We start from the raw sequence: 16,284 nt of genomic DNA, 5'->3' as shown, positions 1-16,284 counted from the left end.
TGAAATTACATGTATGAAGACAAATGCCAGGATAAAATTCACCGAAACAAAAACGTTCTTTCTCGAAAAATTTCTGCTTGGAAACAACAAAAAGAGCCCGGTTAGCTCAGTCGGTAGAGCATGAGACTCTTAATCTCAGGGTCGTGGGTTCGAGCCCCACATTGGGCGCAAGGTTTAATCTTCTGATTTGTCGTTGGGGGACATTATGATTCAAAGATACTGTCTGTCCAGTTTCAAATACAATTCCTCTGACCTCACCAGAGAAGGGCATAGGATCGTGACTGCATTTGTAACTGCTCACGCTTTGTACAAGACTCCCTCAGATATGCAAAGGTAGTACACAGAATAAAGGCTACTCATTCCATTGACCCATTGCTCATCTTGAATAGAAATTACCGTTAAGGTTACGTTCAATACATTTTGTGGCGCTCAAATTTCGATACTTGTGAAATTACATGCATGAAGACAAATGTCAGGATAACATGCACCGAAAGAAAAACGTTCTTTCTCGAAAAATTTCTGCTTGGAAACAACAAAAAGAGCCCGGTTAGCTCAGTCGGTAGAGCATGAGACTTTTAATCTCAGGGTCGTGGGTTCGAGCCCCACATTGGGCGCACAGTTTGATCTTCTGATATGTATTTGGAGGACATCACGATTTGAACATACTGTATCTCCAATTTCAAATACAATTCCTGTGACCTCACCAGAGAAAGCCATAAGATCGTGACAGTGCATTTGTAAGGGCTCACACTTTGTACAAGACTTTCTCAGATATGCCAAGGTAATACACAGAATAAAGGCTACGCATTCCATTGACGATTGCTCATCTTGAAAACCAATTACCTTTAAGGTTGCGTTCAATAAATTTTGTGGCTCTCAAATTTTGATACTTGTGAAATTACATGTATGAAGACAAATGCCAGGATAAAATTCACCGAAACAAAAACGTTCTTTCTCGAAAAATTTCTGCTTTGAGACAACAAAAAGAGCCCGGTTAGCTCAGTCGGTAGAGCATGAGACTCTTAATCTCAGGGTCGTGGGTTCGAGCCCCACATTGGGCGCAAGGTTTAATCTTCTGATTTGTCGTTGGGGGACATTATGATTCAAAGATACTGTCTGTCCAGTTTCAAATACAATTCCTCTGACCTCACCAGAGAAGGGCATAGGATCGTGACTGCATTTGTAACTGCTCACGCTTTGTACAAGACTCCCTCAGATATGCCAAGGTAGTACACAGAATAAAGGCTACGCATTCCATTGACCCATTGCTCATCTTGAATAGAAATTACCGTTAAGGTTACGTTCAATACATTTTGTGGCGCTCAAATTTAGATACTTGTGAAATTACATGCATGAAGACAAATGTCAGGATAACATGCACCGAAAGAAAAACGTTCTTTCTCGAAAAATTTCTGCTTGAAAACAACAAAAAGAGCCCGGTTAGCTCAGTCGGTAGAGCATGAGACTTTTAATCTCAGGGTCGTGGGTTCGAGTCCCACATTGGGCGCACAGTTTGATCTTCTGATATGTATTTGGAGGACATCACGATTTGAACATACTGTATCTCCAATTTCAAATACAATTCCTGTGACCTCACCAGAGAAAGCCATAAGATCGTGACAGTGCATTTGTAAGGGCTCACACTTTGTACAAGACTTTCTCAGATATGCCAAGGTAATACACAGAATAAAGGCTACGCATTCCATTGACGATTGCTCATCTTGAAAACCAATTACCTTTAAGGTTGCGTTCAATAAATTTTGTGGCTCTCAAATTTTGATACTTGTGAAATTACATGTATGAAGACAAATGCCAGGATAAAATTCACCGAAACAAAAACGTTCTTTCTCGAAAAATTTCTGCTTTGAGACAACAAAAAGAGCCCGGTTAGCTCAGTCGGTAGAGCATGAGACTCTTAATCTCAGGGTCGTGGGTTCGAGCCCCACATTGGGCGCAAGGTTTAATCTTCTGATTTGTCGTTGGGGGACATTATGATTCAAAGATACTGTCTGTCCAGTTTCAAATACAATTCCTCTGACCTCACCAGAGAAGGGCATAGGATCGTGACTGCATTTGTAACTGCTCACGCTTTGTACAAGACTCCCTCAGATATGCCAAGGTAGTACACAGAATAAAGGCTACGCATTCCATTGACCCATTGCTCATCTTGAATAGAAATTACCGTTAAGGTTACGTTCAATACATTTTGTGGCGCTCAAATTTAGATACTTGTGAAATTACATGCATGAAGACAAATGTCAGGATAACATGCACCGAAAGAAAAACGTTCTTTCTCGAAAAATTTCTGCTTGGAAACAACAAAAAGAGCCCGGTTAGCTCAGTCGGTAGAGCATGAGACTTTTAATCTCAGGGTCGTGGGTTCGAGTCCCACATTGGGCGCACAGTTTGATCTTCTGATATGTATTTGGAGGACATCACGATTTGAACATACTGTATCTCCAATTTCAAATACAATTCCTGTGACCTCACCAGAGAAAGCCATAAGATCGTGACAGTGCATTTGTAAGGGCTCACACTTTGTACAAGACTTTCTAAGATATGCCAAGGTAATACACAGAATAAAGGCTACGCATTCCATTGACGATTGCTCATCTTGAAAACCATTTACCTTTAAGGTTGCGTTCAATAAATTTTGTGGCTCTCAAATTTTGATACTTGTGAAATTACATGTATGAAGACAAATGCCAGGATAAAATTCACCGAAACAAAAACATTCTTTCTCGAAAAATTTCTGCTTTGAGACAACAAAAAGAGCCCGGTTAGCTCAGTCGGTAGAGCATGAGACTCTTAATCTCAGGGTCGTGGGTTCGAGCCCCACATTGGGCGCAAGGTTTAATCTTCTGATTTGTTGTTGGGGGACATTATGATTCAAAGATACTGTCTGTCCAGTTTCAAATACAATTCCTCTGACCTCACCAGAGAAGGGCATAGGATCGTGACTGCATTTGTAACTGCTCACGCTTTGTACAAGACTCCCTCAGATATGCCAAGGTAGTACACAGAATAAAGGCTACGCATTCCATTGACCCATTGCTCATCTTGAATAGAAATTACCGTTAAGGTTACGTTCAATACATTTTGTGGCGCTCAAATTTCGATACTTGTGAAATTACATGCATGAAGACAAATGTCAGGATAACATGCACCAAAAGAAAAACGTTCTTTCTCGAAAAATTTCTGCTTGGAAACAACAAAAAGAGCCCAGTTAGCTCAGTCGGTAGAGCATGAGACTTTTAATCTCAGGGTCGTGGGTTCGAGTCGCACATTGGGCGCACAGTTTGATCTTCTGATATGTATGTGGAGGACATCACGATTTGAACATACTGTATCTCCAATTTCAAATACAATTCCTGTGACCTCACCAGAGAAAGCCATAAGATCGTGACAGTGCATTTGTAAGGGCTCACACTTTGTACAAGACTTTCTCAGATATGCCAAGGTAATACACAGAATAAAGGCTACGCATTCCATTGAAGATTGTTCATCTTGAAAACCAATTACCTTTAAGGTTGCGTTCAATAAATTTTGTGGCTCTCAAATTTTGATACTTGTGAAATTACATGTATGAAGACAAATGCCAGGATAAAATTCACCGAAACAAAAACGTTCTTTCTCGAAAAATTTCTGCTTTGAGACAACAAAAAGAGCCCGGTTAGCTCAGTCGGTAGAGCATGAGACTCTTAATCTCAGGGTCGTGGGTTCGAGCCCCACATTGGGCGCAAGGTTTAATCTTCTGATTTGTCGTTGGGGGACATTATGATTCAAAGATACTGTCTGTCCAGTTTCAAATACAATTCCTCTGACCTCACCAGAGAAGGGCATAGGTTCGTAACTGCTCACGCTTTGTACAAGACTCCCTCAGATATGCCAAGGTAGTACACAGAATAAAGGCTACGCATTCCATTGACCGATTGCTCATCTTGAATAGAAATTACCGTTAAGGTTGCGTTCAATAAATTTTGTGGCGCTCAAATTTCGATACTTGTGAAATTACATGCATGAAGACAAATGTCAGGATAACATGCACCGAAAGAAAAACGTTCTTTCTCGAAAAATTTCTGCTTGGAAACAACAAAAAGAGCCCGGTTAGCTCAGTCGGTAGAGCATGAGACTTTTAATCTCAGGGTCGTGGGTTCGAGTCCCACATTGGGCGCACAGTTTGATCTTCTGATATGTATTTGGAGGACATCACGATTTGAACATACTGTATCTCCAATTTCAAATACAATTCCTGTGACCTCACCAGAGAAAGCCATAAGATCGTGACAGTGCATTTGTAAGGGCTCACACTTTGTACAAGACTTTCTCAGATATGCCAAGGTAATACACAGAATAAAGGCTACGCATTCCATTGACGATTGCTCATCTTGAAAGCCAATTACCTTTAAGGTTGCGTTCAATAAATTTTGTGGCTCTCAAATTTTGATACTTGTGAAATTACATGTATGAAGACAAATGCCAGGATAAAATTCACCGAAACAAAAACGTTCTTTCTCGAAAAATTTCTGCTTTGAGACAACAAAAAGAGCCCGGTTAGCTCAGTCGGTAGAGCATGAGACTCTTAATCTCAGGGTCGTGGGTTCGAGCCCCACATTGGGCGCAAGGTTTAATCTTCTGATTTGTCGTTGGGGGACATTATGATTCAAAGATACTGTCTGTCCAGTTTCAAATACAATTCCTCTGACCTCACCAGAGAAGGGCATAGGTTCGTAACTGCTCACGCTTTGTACAAGACTCCCTCAGATATGCCAAGGTAGTACACAGAATAAAGGCTACGCATTCCATTGACCGATTGCTCATCTTGAATAGAAATTACTGTTAAGGTTGCGTTCAATAAATTTTGTGGCGCTCAAATTTAGATACTTGTGAAATTACATGCATGAAGACAAATGTCAGGATAACATGCACCGAAAGAAAAACGTTCTTTCTCGAAAAATTTCTGCTTGGAAACAACAAAAAGAGCCCGGTTAGCTCAGTCGGTAGAGCATGAGACTTTTAATCTCAGGGTCGTGGGTTCGAGTCCCACATTGGGCGCACAGTTTGATCTTCTGATATGTATTTGGAGGACATCACGATTTGAACATACTGTATCTCCAATTTCAAATACAATTCCTGTGACCTCACCAGAGAAAGCCATAAGATCGTGACAGTGCATTTGTAAGGGCTCACACTTTGTACAAGACTTTCTCAGATATGCCAAGGTAATACACAGAATAAAGGCTACGCATTCCATTGACGATTGCTCATCTTGAAAGCCAATTACCTTTAAGGTTGCGTTCAATAAATTTTGTGGCTCTCAAATTTTGATACTTGTGAAATTACATGTATGAAGACAAATGCCAGGATAAAATTCACCGAAACAAAAACGTTCTTTCTCGAAAAATTTCTGCTTTGAGACAACAAAAAGAGCCCGGTTAGCTCAGTCGGTAGAGCATGAGACTCTTAATCTCAGGGTCGTGGGTTCGAACCCCACATTGGGCGCAAGGTTTAATCTTCTGATTTGTCGTTGGGGGACATTATGATTCAAAGATACTGTCTGTCCAGTTTCAAATACAATTCCTCTGACCTCACCAGAGAAGGGCATAGGATCGTGACTGCATTTGTAACTGCTCACGCTTTGTACAAGACTCCCTCAGATATGCCAAGGTAGTACACAGAATAAAGGCTATGCATTCCATTGACCCATTGCTCATCTTGAATAGAAATTACCGTTAAGGTTACGTTCAATACATTTTGTGGCGCTCAAATTTCGATACTTGTGAAATTACATGCATGAAGACAAATGTCAGGATAACATGCACCGAAAGAAAAACGTTCTTTCTCGAAAAATTTCTGCTTGGAAACAACAAAAAGATCCCGGTTAGCTCAGTCGGTAGAGCATGAGACTTTTAATCTCAGGGTCGTGGGTTCGAGTCCCACATTGGGCGCACAGTTTGATCTTCTGATATGTATTTGGAGAACATCACGATTTGAACATACTGTATCTCCAATTTCAAATACAATTCCTGTGACCTCACCAGAGAAAGCCATAAGATCGTGACAGTGCATTTGTAAGGGCTCACACTTTGTACAAGACTTTCTCAGATATGCCACAGAATAAAGGCTACGCATTCCATTGAGGATTGTTCATCTTGAAAACCAATTACCTTTAAGGTTGCGTTCAATAAATTTTGTGGCTCTCAAATTTAGATACTTGTGAAATTACATGCATGAAGACAAATGTCAGGATAACATGCACCGAAAGAAAAACGTTCTTTCTCGAAAAATTTCTGCTTGGAAACAACCAAAAGAGCCCGGTTAGCTCAGTCGGTAGAGCATGAGACTTTTAATCGCAGGGTCGTGGGTTCGAGTCGCACATTGGGCGCACAGTTTGATCTTCTGATATGTATTTGGATTCAAACATACTGTATCTCCAATTTCAAATACAATTCCTGTGACCTCACCAGAGAAAGCCATGAGATCGTGACAGTGCATTTGTAAGGGCTCACACTTTGTACAAGACTTTCTCAGATATGCCAAGGTAATACACAGAATAAAGGCTACGCATTCCATTGACAATTGCTCATCTTGAAAACCAATTACCTTTAAGGTTACGTTCAATAAATTTTGTGGCTCTCAAATTTTGATACTTGTGAAATTACATGTATGAAGACAAATGCCAGGATAAAATTCACCGAAACAAAAACGTTCTTTCTCGAAAAATTTCTGCTTTGAGACAACAAAAAGAGCCCGGTTAGCTCAGTCGGTAGAGCATGAGACTCTTAATCTCAGGGTCGTGGGTTCGAGCCCCACATTGGGCGCAAGGTTTAATCTTCTGATTTGTCGTTGGGGGACATTATGATTCAAAGATACTGTCTGTCCAGTTTCAAATACAATTCCTCTGACCTCACCAGAGAAGGGCATAGGTTCGTAACTGCTCACGCTTTGTACAAGACTCCCTCAGATATGCCAAGGTAGTACACAGAATAAAGGCTACGCATTCCATTGACCCATTGCTCATCTTGAATAGAAATTACCGTTAAGGTTACGTTCAATACATTTTGTGGCGCTCAAATTTCGATACTTGTGAAATTACATGTATGAAGACAAATGTCAGGATAACATGCACCGAAAGAAAAACGTTCTTTCTCGAAAAATTTCTGCTTGAAAACAACAAAAAGAGCCCGGTTAGCTCAGTCGGTAGAGCATGAGACTTTTAATCTCAGGGTCGTGGGTTCGAGTCCCACATTGGGCGCACAGTTTGATCTTCTGATATGTATTTGGAGGACATCACGATTTGAACATACTGTATCTCCAATTTCAAATACAATTCCTGTGACCTCACCAGAGAAAGCCATAAGATCGTGACAGTGCATTTGTAAGGGCTCACACTTTGTACAAGACTTTCTCAGATATGCCAAGGTAATACACAGAATAAAGGCTACGCATTCCATTGACGATTGCTCATCTTGAAAACCAATTACCTTTAAGGTTGCGTTCAATAAATTTTGTGGCTCTCAAATTTTGATACTTGTGAAATTACATGTATGAAGACAAATGCCAGGATAAAATTCACCGAAACAAAAACGTTCTTTCTCGAAAAATTTCTGCTTTGAGACAACAAAAAGAGCCCGGTTAGCTCAGTCGGTAGAGCATGAGACTCTTAATCTCAGGGTCGTGGGTTCGAGCCCCACATTGGGCGCAAGGTTTAATCTTCTGATTTGTCGTTGGGGGACATTATGATTCAAAGATACTGTCTGTCCAGTTTCAAATACAATTCCTCTGACCTCACCAGAGAAGGGCATAGGATCGTGACTGCATTTGTAACTGCTCACGCTTTGTACAAGACTCCCTCAGATATGCCAAGGTAGTACACAGAATAAAGGCTACGCATTCCATTGACCCATTGCTCATCTTGAATAGAAATTACCGTTAAGGTTACGTTCAATACATTTTGTGGCGCTCAAATTTAGATACTTGTGAAATTACATGCATGAAGACAAATGTCAGGATAACATGCACCGAAAGAAAAACGTTCTTTCTCGAAAAATTTCTGCTTGGAAACAACAAAAAGAGCCCGGTTAGCTCAGTCGGTAGAGCATGAGACTTTTAATCTCAGGGTCGTGGGTTCGAGTCCCACATTGGGCGCACAGTTTGATCTTCTGATATGTATTTGGAGAACATCACGATTTGAACATACTGTATCTCCAATTTCAAATACAATTCCTGTGACCTCACCAGAGAAAGCCATAAGATCGTGACAGTGCATTTGTAAGGGCTCACACTTTGTACAAGACTTTCTCAGATATGCCACAGAATAAAGGCTACGCATTCCATTGAGGATTGTTCATCTTGAAAACCAATTACCTTTAAGGTTGCGTTCAATAAATTTTGTGGCTCTCAAATTTAGATACTTGTGAAATTACATGCATGAAGACAAATGTCAGGATAACATGCACCGAAAGAAAAACGTTCTTTCTCGAAAAATTTCTGCTTTGAGACAACAAAAAGAGCCCGGTTAGCTCAGTCGGTAGAGCATGAGACTCTTAATCTCAGGGTCGTGGGTTCGAGCCCCACATTGGGCGCAAGGTTTAATCTTCTGATTTGTCGTTGGGGGACATTATGATTCAAAGATACTGTCTGTCCAGTTTCAAATACAATTCCTCTGACCTCACCAGAGAAGGGCATAGGATCGTGACTGCATTTTTAACTGCTCACGCTTTGTACAAGACTCCCTCAGATATGCCAAGGTAGTACACAGAATAAAGGCTACGCATTCCATTGAGGATTGTTCATCTTGAAAACCAATTACCTTTAAGGTTGCGTTCAATAAATTTTGTGGCTCTCAAATTTAGATACTTGTGAAATTACATGCATGAAGACAAATGTCAGGATAACATGCACCGAAAGAAAAACGTTCTTTCTCGAAAAATTTCTGCTTGGAAACAACCAAAAGAGCCCGGTTAGCTCAGTCGGTAGAGCATGAGACTTTTAATCTCAGGGTCGTGGGTTCGAGTCGCACATTGGGCGCACAGTTTGATCTTCTGATATGTATTTGGATTCGAACATACTGTATCTCCAGTTTCAAATACAATTCCTGTGACCTCACCAGAGAAAGCCATAAGATCGTGACAGTGCATTTGTAAGGGCTCACAATTTGTACAAGACTCTCTCAGATATGCCAAGGTAATACACAGAATAAAGGCTACGCATTCCATTGACGATTGCTCATCTTGAAAACCAATTACCTTTAAGGTTGCGTTCAATACATTTTGTGGCTCTCAAATTTTGATACTTGTGAAATTACATGTATGAAGACAAATGCCAGGATAAAATTCACCGAAACAAAAACGTTCTTTCTCGAAAAATTTCTGCTTTGAGACAACAAAAAGAGCCCGGTTAGCTCAGTCGGTAGAGCATGAGACTCTTAATCTCAGGGTCGTGGGTTCGAGCCCCACATTGGGCGCAAGGTTTAATCTTCTGATTTGTTGTTGGGGGACATTATGATTCAAAGATACTGTCTGTCCAGTTTCAAATACAATTCCTCTGACCTCACCAGAGAAGGGCATAGGTTCGTAACTGCTCACGCTTTGTACAAGACTCCCTCAGATATGCCAAGGTAGTACACAGAATAAAGGCTACGCATTCCATTGACCGATTGCTCATCTTGAATAGAAATTACCGTTAAGGTTGCGTTCAATAAATTTTGTGGCGCTCAAATTTCGATACTTGTGAAATTACATGCATGAAGACAAATGTCAGGATAACATGCACCGAAAGAAAAACGTTCTTTCTCGAAAAATTTCTGCTTGGAAACAACAAAAAGAGCCCGGTTAGCTCAGTCGGTAGAGCATGAGACTTTTAATCTCAGGGTCGTGGGTTCGAGTCCCACATTGGGCGCACAGTTTGATCTTCTGATATGTATTTGGAGGACATCACGATTTGAACATACTGTATCTCCAATTTCAAATACAATTCCTGTGACCTCACCAGAGAAAGCCATAAGATCGTGACAGTGCATTTGTAAGGGCTCACACTTTGTACAAGACTTTCTCAGATATGCCAAGGTAATACACAGAATAAAGGCTACGCATTCCATTGACGATTGCTCATCTTGAAAGCCAATTACCTTTAAGGTTGCGTTCAATAAATTTTGTGGCTCTCAAATTTTGATACTTGTGAAATTACATGTATGAAGACAAATGTCAGGATAAAATTCACCGAAACAAAAACGTTCTTTCTCGAAAAATTTCTGCTTTGAGACAACAAAAAGAGCCCGGTTAGCTCAGTCGGTAGAGCATGAGACTCTTAATCTCAGGGTCGTGGGTTCGAGCCCCACATTGGGCGCAAGGTTTAATCTTCTGATTTGTCGTTGGGGGACATTATGATTCAAAGATACTGTCTGTCCAGTTTCAAATACAATTCCTCTGACCTCACCAGAGAAGGGCATAGGTTCGTAACTGCTCACGCTTTGTACAAGACTCCCTCAGATATGCCAAGGTAGTACACAGAATAAAGGCTACGCATTCCATTGACCGATTGCTCATCTTGAATAGAAATTACCGTTAAGGTTGCGTTCAATAAATTTTGTGGCGCTCAAATTTCGATACTTGTGAAATTACATGCATGAAGACAAATGTCAGGATAACATGCACCGAAAGAAAAACGTTCTTTCTCGAAAAATTTCTGCTTGGAAACAACAAAAAGAGCCCGGTTAGCTCAGTCGGTAGAGCATGAGACTTTTAATCTCAGGGTCGTGGGTTCGAGTCCCACATTGGGCGCACAGTTTGATCTTCTGATATGTATTTGGAGGACATCACGATTTGAACATACTGTATCTCCAATTTCAAATACAATTCCTGTGACCTCACCAGAGAAAGCCATAAGATCGTGACAGTGCATTTGTAAGGGCTCACACTTTGTACAAGACTTTCTCAGATATGCCAAGGTAATACACAGAATAAAGGCTACGCATTCCATTGACGATTGCTCATCTTGAAAGCCAATTACCTTTAAGGTTGCGTTCAATAAATTTTGTGGCTCTCAAATTTTGATACTTGTGAAATTACATGTATGAAGACAAATGCCAGGATAAAATTCACCGAAACAAAAACGTTCTTTCTCGAAAAATTTCTGCTTTGAGACAACAAAAAGAGCCCGGTTAGCTCAGTCGGTAGAGCATGAGACTCTTAATCTCAGGGTCGTGGGTTCGAACCCCACATTGGGCGCAAGGTTTAATCTTCTGATTTGTCGTTGGGGGACATTATGATTCAAAGATACTGTCTGTCCAGTTTCAAATACAATTCCTCTGACCTCACCAGAGAAGGGCATAGGATCGTGACTGCATTTGTAACTGCTCACGCTTTGTACAAGACTCCCTCAGATATGCCAAGGTAGTACACAGAATAAAGGCTATGCATTCCATTGACCCATTGCTCATCTTGAACAGAAATTACCGTTAAGGTTACGTTCAATACATTTTGTGGCGCTCAAATTTCGATACTTGTGAAATTACATGCATGAAGACAAATGTCAGGATAACATGCACCGAAAGAAAAACGTTCTTTCTCGAAAAATTTCTGCTTGGAAACAACAAAAAGATCCCGGTTAGCTCAGTCGGTAGAGCATGAGACTTTTAATCTCAGGGTCGTGGGTTCGAGTCCCACATTGGGCGCACAGTTTGATCTTCTGATATGTATTTGGAGAACATCACGATTTGAACATACTGTATCTCCAATTTCAAATACAATTCCTGTGACCTCACCAGAGAAAGCCATAAGATCGTGACAGTGCATTTGTAAGGGCTCACACTTTGTACAAGACTTTCTCAGATATGCCACAGAATAAAGGCTACGCATTCCATTGAGGATTGTTCATCTTGAAAACCAATTACCTTTAAGGTTGCGTTCAATAAATTTTGTGGCTCTCAAATTTAGATACTTGTGAAATTACATGCATGAAGACAAATGTCAGGATAACATGCACCGAAAGAAAAACGTTCTTTCTCGAAAAATTTCTGCTTGGAAACAACCAAAAGAGCCCGGTTAGCTCAGTCGGTAGAGCATGAGACTTTTAATCGCAGGGTCGTGGGTTCGAGTCGCACATTGGGCGCACAGTTTGATCTTCTGATATGTATTTGGATTCAAACATACTGTATCTCCAATTTCAAATACAATTCCTGTGACCTCACCAGAGAAAGCCATGAGATCGTGACAGTGCATTTGTAAGGGCTCACACTTTGTACAAGACTTTCTCAGATATGCCAAGGTAATACACAGAATAAAGGCTACGCATTCCATTGACAATCGCTCATCTTGAAAACCAATTACCTTTAAGGTTACGTTCAATAAATTTTGTGGCTCTCAAATTTTGATACTTGTGAAATTACATGTATGAAGACAAATGCCAGGATAAAATTCACCGAAACAAAAACGTTCTTTCTCGAAAAATTTCTGCTTTGAGACAACAAAAAGAGCCCGGTTAGCTCAGTCGGTAGAGCATGAGACTCTTAATCTCAGGGTCGTGGGTTCGAGCCCCACATTGGGCGCAAGGTTTAATCTTCTGATTTGTCGTTGGGGGACATTATGATTCAAAGATACTGTCTGTCCAGTTTCAAATACAATTCCTCTGACCTCACCAGAGAAGGGCATAGGTTCGTAACTGCTCACGCTTTGTACAAGACTCCCTCAGATATGCCAAGGTAGTACACAGAATAAAGGCTACGCATTCCATTGACCCATTGCTCATCTTGAATAGAAATTACCGTTAAGGTTACGTTCAATACATTTTGTGGCGCTCAAATTTCGATACTTGTGAAATTACATGCATGAAGACAAATGTCAGGATAACATGCACCGAAAGAAAAACGTTCTTTCTCGAAAAATTTCTGCTTGGAAACAACAAAAAGAGCCCGGTTAGCTCAGTCGGTAGAGCATGAGACTTTTAATCTCAGGGTCGTGGGTTCGAGTCCCACATTGGGCGCACAGTTTGATCTTCTGATATGTATTTGGAGAACATCACGATTTGAACATACTGTATCTCCAATTTCAAATACAATTCCTGTGACCTCACCAGAGAAAGCCATAAGATCGTGACAGTGCATTTGTAAGGGCTCACACTTTGTACAAGACTTTCTCAGATATGCCACAGAATAAAGGCTACGCATTCCATTGAGGATTGTTCATCTTGAAAACCAATTACCTTTAAGGTTGCGTTCAATAAATTTTGTGGCTCTCAAATTTAGATACTTGTGAAATTACATGCATGAAGACAAATGTCAGGATAACATGCACCGAAAGAAAAACGTTCTTTCTCGAAAAATTTCTGCTTTGAGACAACAAAAAGAGCCCGGTTAGCTCAGTCGGTAGAGCATGAGACTCTTAATCTCAGGGTCGTGGGTTCGAGCCCCACATTGGGCGCAAGGTTTAATCTTCTGATTTGTCGTTGGGGGACATTATGATTCAAAGATACTGTCTGTCCAGTTTCAAATACAATTCCTCTGACCTCACCAGAGAAGGGCATAGGATCGTGACTGCATTTTTAACTGCTCACGCTTTGTACAAGACTCCCTCAGATATGCCAAGGTAGTACACAGAATAAAGGCTACGCATTCCATTGAGGATTGTTCATCTTGAAAACCAATTACCTTTAAGGTTGCGTTCAATAAATTTTGTGGCTCTCAAATTTAGATACTTGTGAAATTACATGCATGAAGACAAATGTCAGGATAACATGCACCGAAAGAAAAACGTTCTTTCTCGAAAAATTTCTGCTTGGAAACAACCAAAAGAGCCCGGTTAGCTCAGTCGGTAGAGCATGAGACTTTTAATCTCAGGGTCGTGGGTTCGAGTCCCACATTGGGTGCACAGTTTGATCTTCTGATATGTATTTGGATTCAAACATACTGTATCTCCAATTTCAAATACAATTCCTATGACCTCACCAGAGAAAGCCATAAGATCGTGACAGTGCATTTGTAAGGGCTCACACTTTGTACAAGACTTTCTCAGATATGCCAAGGTAATACACAGAATAGAGGCTCCGCATTCCATTGACGATTGTTCATCTTGAAAACCAATTACCTTTAAGGTTGCGTTCAATAAATTTTGTGGCTCTCAAATTTTGATACTTGTGAAATTACATGTATGAAGACAAATGCCAGGATAAAATTCACCGAAACAAAAACGTTCTTTCTCGAAAAATTTCTGCTTGGAAACAACCAAAAGAGCCCGGTTAGCTCAGTCGGTAGAGCATGAGACTTTTAATCTCAGGGTCGTGGGTTCGAGTCGCACATTGGGCGCACAGTTTGATCTTCTGATATGTATTTGGATTCGAACATACTGTATCTCCAGTTTCAAATACAATTCCTGTGACCTCACCAGAGAAAGCCATAAGATCGTGACAGTGCATTTGTAAGGGCTCACAATTTGTACAAGACTCTCTCAGATATGCCAAGGTAATACACAGAATAAAGGCTACGCATTCCATTGACGATTGCTCATCTTGAAAACCAATTACCTTTAAGGTTGCGTTCAATACATTTTGTGGCTCTCAAATTTTGATACTTGTGAAATTACATGTATGAAGACAAATGCCAGGATAAAATTCACCGAAACAAAAACGTTCTTTCTCGAAAAATTTCTGCTTTGAGACAACAAAAAGAGCCCGGTTAGCTCAGTCGGTAGAGCATGAGACTCTTAATCTCAGGGTCGTGGGTTCGAGCCCCACATTGGGCGCAAGGTTTAATCTTCTGATTTGTTGTTGGGGGACATTATGATTCAAAGATACTGTCTGTCCAGTTTCAAATACAATTCCTCTGACCTCACCAGAGAAGGGCATAGGATCGTGACTGCATTTGTAACTGCTCACGCTTTGTACAAGACTCCCTCAGATATGCCAAGGTAGTACACAGAATAAAGGCTACGCATTCCATTGACCCATTGCTCATCTTGAATAGAAATTACCGTTAAGGTTACGTTCAATACATTTTGTGGCGCTCAAATTTAGATACTTGTGAAATTACATGCATGAAGACAAATGTCAGGATAACATGCACCGAAAGAAAAACGTTCTTTCTCGAAAAATTTCTGCTTGGAAACAACAAAAAGAGCCCGGTTAGCTCAGTCGGTAGAGCATGAGACTCTTAATCTCAGGGTCGTGGGTTCGAGCCCCACATTGGGCGCAAGGTTTACTCTTCTGATTTGTCGTTGGGGGACATTATGATTCAAATATACTGTCTGTCCAGTTTCAAATACAATTCCTCTGACCTCACCAGAGAAGGGCATAGGTTCGTAACTGCTCACGCTTTGTACAAGACTCCCTCAGATATGCCAAGGTAATACACAGAATAAAGGCTACGCATTCCATTGACGATTGCTCATCTTGAAAACCAATTACCTTTAAGGTTGCGTTCAATAAATTTTGTGGCTCTCAAATTTTGATACTTGTGAAATTACATGTATGAAGACAAATGCCAGGATAAAATTCACCGAAACAAAAACGTTCTTTCTCGAAAAATTTCTGCTTTGAGACAGCAAAAAGAGCCCGGTTAGCTCAGTCGGTAGAGCATGAGACTCTTAATCTCAGGGTCGTGGGTTCGAGCCCCACATTGGGCGCAAGGTTTAATCTTCTGATTTGTCGTTGGGGGACATTATGATTCAAAGATACTGTCTGTCCAGTTTCAAATACAATTCCTCTGACCTCACCAGAGAAGGGCATAGGATCGTGACTGCATTTGTAACTGCTCAAGCTTTGTACAAGACTCCCTCAGATATGCCAAGGTAGTACACAGAATAAAGGCTACGCATTCCATTGACCCATTGCTCATCTTGAATAGAAATTACCGTTAAGGTTACGTTCAATACATTTTGTGGCGCTCAAATTTAGATACTTGTGAAATTACATGCATGAAGACAAATGTCAGGATAACATGCACCGAAAGAAAAACGTTCTTTCTCGAAAAATTTCTGCTTGGAAACAACAAAAAGAGCCCGGTTAGCTCAGTCGGTAGAGCATGAGACTTTTAATCTCAGGGTCGTGGGTTCGAGTCCCACATTGGGCGCACAGTTTGATCTTCTGATATGTATTTGGAGAACATCACGATTTGAACATACTGTATCTCCAATTTCAAATACAATTCCTGTGACCTCACCAGAGAAAGCCATAAGATCGTGACAGTGCATTTGTAAGGGCTCACACTTTGTACAAGACTTTCTCAGATATGCCACAGAATAAAGGCTACGCATTCCATTGAGGATTGTTCATCTTGAAAACCAATTACCTTTA

The 16,284-nt window shown here is 40.7% G+C and overlaps 32 non-coding genes across 32 annotated transcripts; all 32 read left to right on the top strand.

The window, feature by feature from the left end:
• Positions 1-95: 95 nt before the first annotated feature.
• On the top strand, positions 96-168 carry trnak-cuu. The gene has a single exon. It is a non-coding gene; the product is annotated as a tRNA-Lys (tRNA).
• Positions 169-541: 373 nt separating this feature from the next.
• Positions 542-614, top strand: trnak-uuu. The gene has a single exon. It is a non-coding gene; the product is annotated as a tRNA-Lys (tRNA).
• Positions 615-988: 374 nt separating this feature from the next.
• Positions 989-1,061, top strand: trnak-cuu. Its single transcript has one exon. It is a non-coding gene; the product is annotated as a tRNA-Lys (tRNA).
• Positions 1,062-1,434: 373 nt separating this feature from the next.
• trnak-uuu lies at positions 1,435-1,507 on the top strand. Its single transcript has one exon. It is a non-coding gene; the product is annotated as a tRNA-Lys (tRNA).
• A 374-nt stretch (positions 1,508-1,881) lies between these two features.
• On the top strand, positions 1,882-1,954 carry trnak-cuu. The gene has a single exon. It is a non-coding gene; the product is annotated as a tRNA-Lys (tRNA).
• Positions 1,955-2,327: 373 nt separating this feature from the next.
• trnak-uuu lies at positions 2,328-2,400 on the top strand. Its single transcript has one exon. It is a non-coding gene; the product is annotated as a tRNA-Lys (tRNA).
• A 374-nt stretch (positions 2,401-2,774) lies between these two features.
• trnak-cuu lies at positions 2,775-2,847 on the top strand. Its single transcript has one exon. It is a non-coding gene; the product is annotated as a tRNA-Lys (tRNA).
• Positions 2,848-3,667: 820 nt separating this feature from the next.
• trnak-cuu lies at positions 3,668-3,740 on the top strand. The gene has a single exon. It is a non-coding gene; the product is annotated as a tRNA-Lys (tRNA).
• Positions 3,741-4,101: 361 nt separating this feature from the next.
• trnak-uuu lies at positions 4,102-4,174 on the top strand. The gene has a single exon. It is a non-coding gene; the product is annotated as a tRNA-Lys (tRNA).
• A 374-nt stretch (positions 4,175-4,548) lies between these two features.
• trnak-cuu lies at positions 4,549-4,621 on the top strand. Its single transcript has one exon. It is a non-coding gene; the product is annotated as a tRNA-Lys (tRNA).
• Positions 4,622-4,982: 361 nt separating this feature from the next.
• Positions 4,983-5,055, top strand: trnak-uuu. Its single transcript has one exon. It is a non-coding gene; the product is annotated as a tRNA-Lys (tRNA).
• A 374-nt stretch (positions 5,056-5,429) lies between these two features.
• Positions 5,430-5,502, top strand: trnak-cuu. The gene has a single exon. It is a non-coding gene; the product is annotated as a tRNA-Lys (tRNA).
• A 373-nt stretch (positions 5,503-5,875) lies between these two features.
• trnak-uuu lies at positions 5,876-5,948 on the top strand. The gene has a single exon. It is a non-coding gene; the product is annotated as a tRNA-Lys (tRNA).
• An 800-nt stretch (positions 5,949-6,748) lies between these two features.
• trnak-cuu lies at positions 6,749-6,821 on the top strand. Its single transcript has one exon. It is a non-coding gene; the product is annotated as a tRNA-Lys (tRNA).
• A 361-nt stretch (positions 6,822-7,182) lies between these two features.
• On the top strand, positions 7,183-7,255 carry trnak-uuu. The gene has a single exon. It is a non-coding gene; the product is annotated as a tRNA-Lys (tRNA).
• A 374-nt stretch (positions 7,256-7,629) lies between these two features.
• Positions 7,630-7,702, top strand: trnak-cuu. Its single transcript has one exon. It is a non-coding gene; the product is annotated as a tRNA-Lys (tRNA).
• Positions 7,703-8,075: 373 nt separating this feature from the next.
• Positions 8,076-8,148, top strand: trnak-uuu. The gene has a single exon. It is a non-coding gene; the product is annotated as a tRNA-Lys (tRNA).
• Positions 8,149-8,512: 364 nt separating this feature from the next.
• On the top strand, positions 8,513-8,585 carry trnak-cuu. Its single transcript has one exon. It is a non-coding gene; the product is annotated as a tRNA-Lys (tRNA).
• Positions 8,586-9,393: 808 nt separating this feature from the next.
• On the top strand, positions 9,394-9,466 carry trnak-cuu. Its single transcript has one exon. It is a non-coding gene; the product is annotated as a tRNA-Lys (tRNA).
• Positions 9,467-9,827: 361 nt separating this feature from the next.
• Positions 9,828-9,900, top strand: trnak-uuu. The gene has a single exon. It is a non-coding gene; the product is annotated as a tRNA-Lys (tRNA).
• Positions 9,901-10,274: 374 nt separating this feature from the next.
• Positions 10,275-10,347, top strand: trnak-cuu. The gene has a single exon. It is a non-coding gene; the product is annotated as a tRNA-Lys (tRNA).
• A 361-nt stretch (positions 10,348-10,708) lies between these two features.
• On the top strand, positions 10,709-10,781 carry trnak-uuu. Its single transcript has one exon. It is a non-coding gene; the product is annotated as a tRNA-Lys (tRNA).
• Positions 10,782-11,155: 374 nt separating this feature from the next.
• Positions 11,156-11,228, top strand: trnak-cuu. The gene has a single exon. It is a non-coding gene; the product is annotated as a tRNA-Lys (tRNA).
• Positions 11,229-11,601: 373 nt separating this feature from the next.
• On the top strand, positions 11,602-11,674 carry trnak-uuu. The gene has a single exon. It is a non-coding gene; the product is annotated as a tRNA-Lys (tRNA).
• An 800-nt stretch (positions 11,675-12,474) lies between these two features.
• Positions 12,475-12,547, top strand: trnak-cuu. The gene has a single exon. It is a non-coding gene; the product is annotated as a tRNA-Lys (tRNA).
• A 361-nt stretch (positions 12,548-12,908) lies between these two features.
• Positions 12,909-12,981, top strand: trnak-uuu. Its single transcript has one exon. It is a non-coding gene; the product is annotated as a tRNA-Lys (tRNA).
• Positions 12,982-13,345: 364 nt separating this feature from the next.
• trnak-cuu lies at positions 13,346-13,418 on the top strand. Its single transcript has one exon. It is a non-coding gene; the product is annotated as a tRNA-Lys (tRNA).
• A 372-nt stretch (positions 13,419-13,790) lies between these two features.
• Positions 13,791-13,863, top strand: trnak-uuu. Its single transcript has one exon. It is a non-coding gene; the product is annotated as a tRNA-Lys (tRNA).
• Positions 13,864-14,662: 799 nt separating this feature from the next.
• Positions 14,663-14,735, top strand: trnak-cuu. Its single transcript has one exon. It is a non-coding gene; the product is annotated as a tRNA-Lys (tRNA).
• A 373-nt stretch (positions 14,736-15,108) lies between these two features.
• On the top strand, positions 15,109-15,181 carry trnak-cuu. Its single transcript has one exon. It is a non-coding gene; the product is annotated as a tRNA-Lys (tRNA).
• A 360-nt stretch (positions 15,182-15,541) lies between these two features.
• On the top strand, positions 15,542-15,614 carry trnak-cuu. Its single transcript has one exon. It is a non-coding gene; the product is annotated as a tRNA-Lys (tRNA).
• Positions 15,615-15,987: 373 nt separating this feature from the next.
• On the top strand, positions 15,988-16,060 carry trnak-uuu. The gene has a single exon. It is a non-coding gene; the product is annotated as a tRNA-Lys (tRNA).
• The last annotated feature ends 224 nt before the right edge of the window (positions 16,061-16,284 follow it).

Source organism: Thunnus albacares, chromosome 15, assembly GCF_914725855.1.
Source record: "Thunnus albacares chromosome 15, fThuAlb1.1, whole genome shotgun sequence".
NCBI classification, from domain to species: Eukaryota; Metazoa; Chordata; class Actinopteri; order Scombriformes; family Scombridae; genus Thunnus; species Thunnus albacares.
Note: the sequence above shows the minus strand (reverse complement) of the source record. Positions and strands in the feature narration are given on the sequence as shown.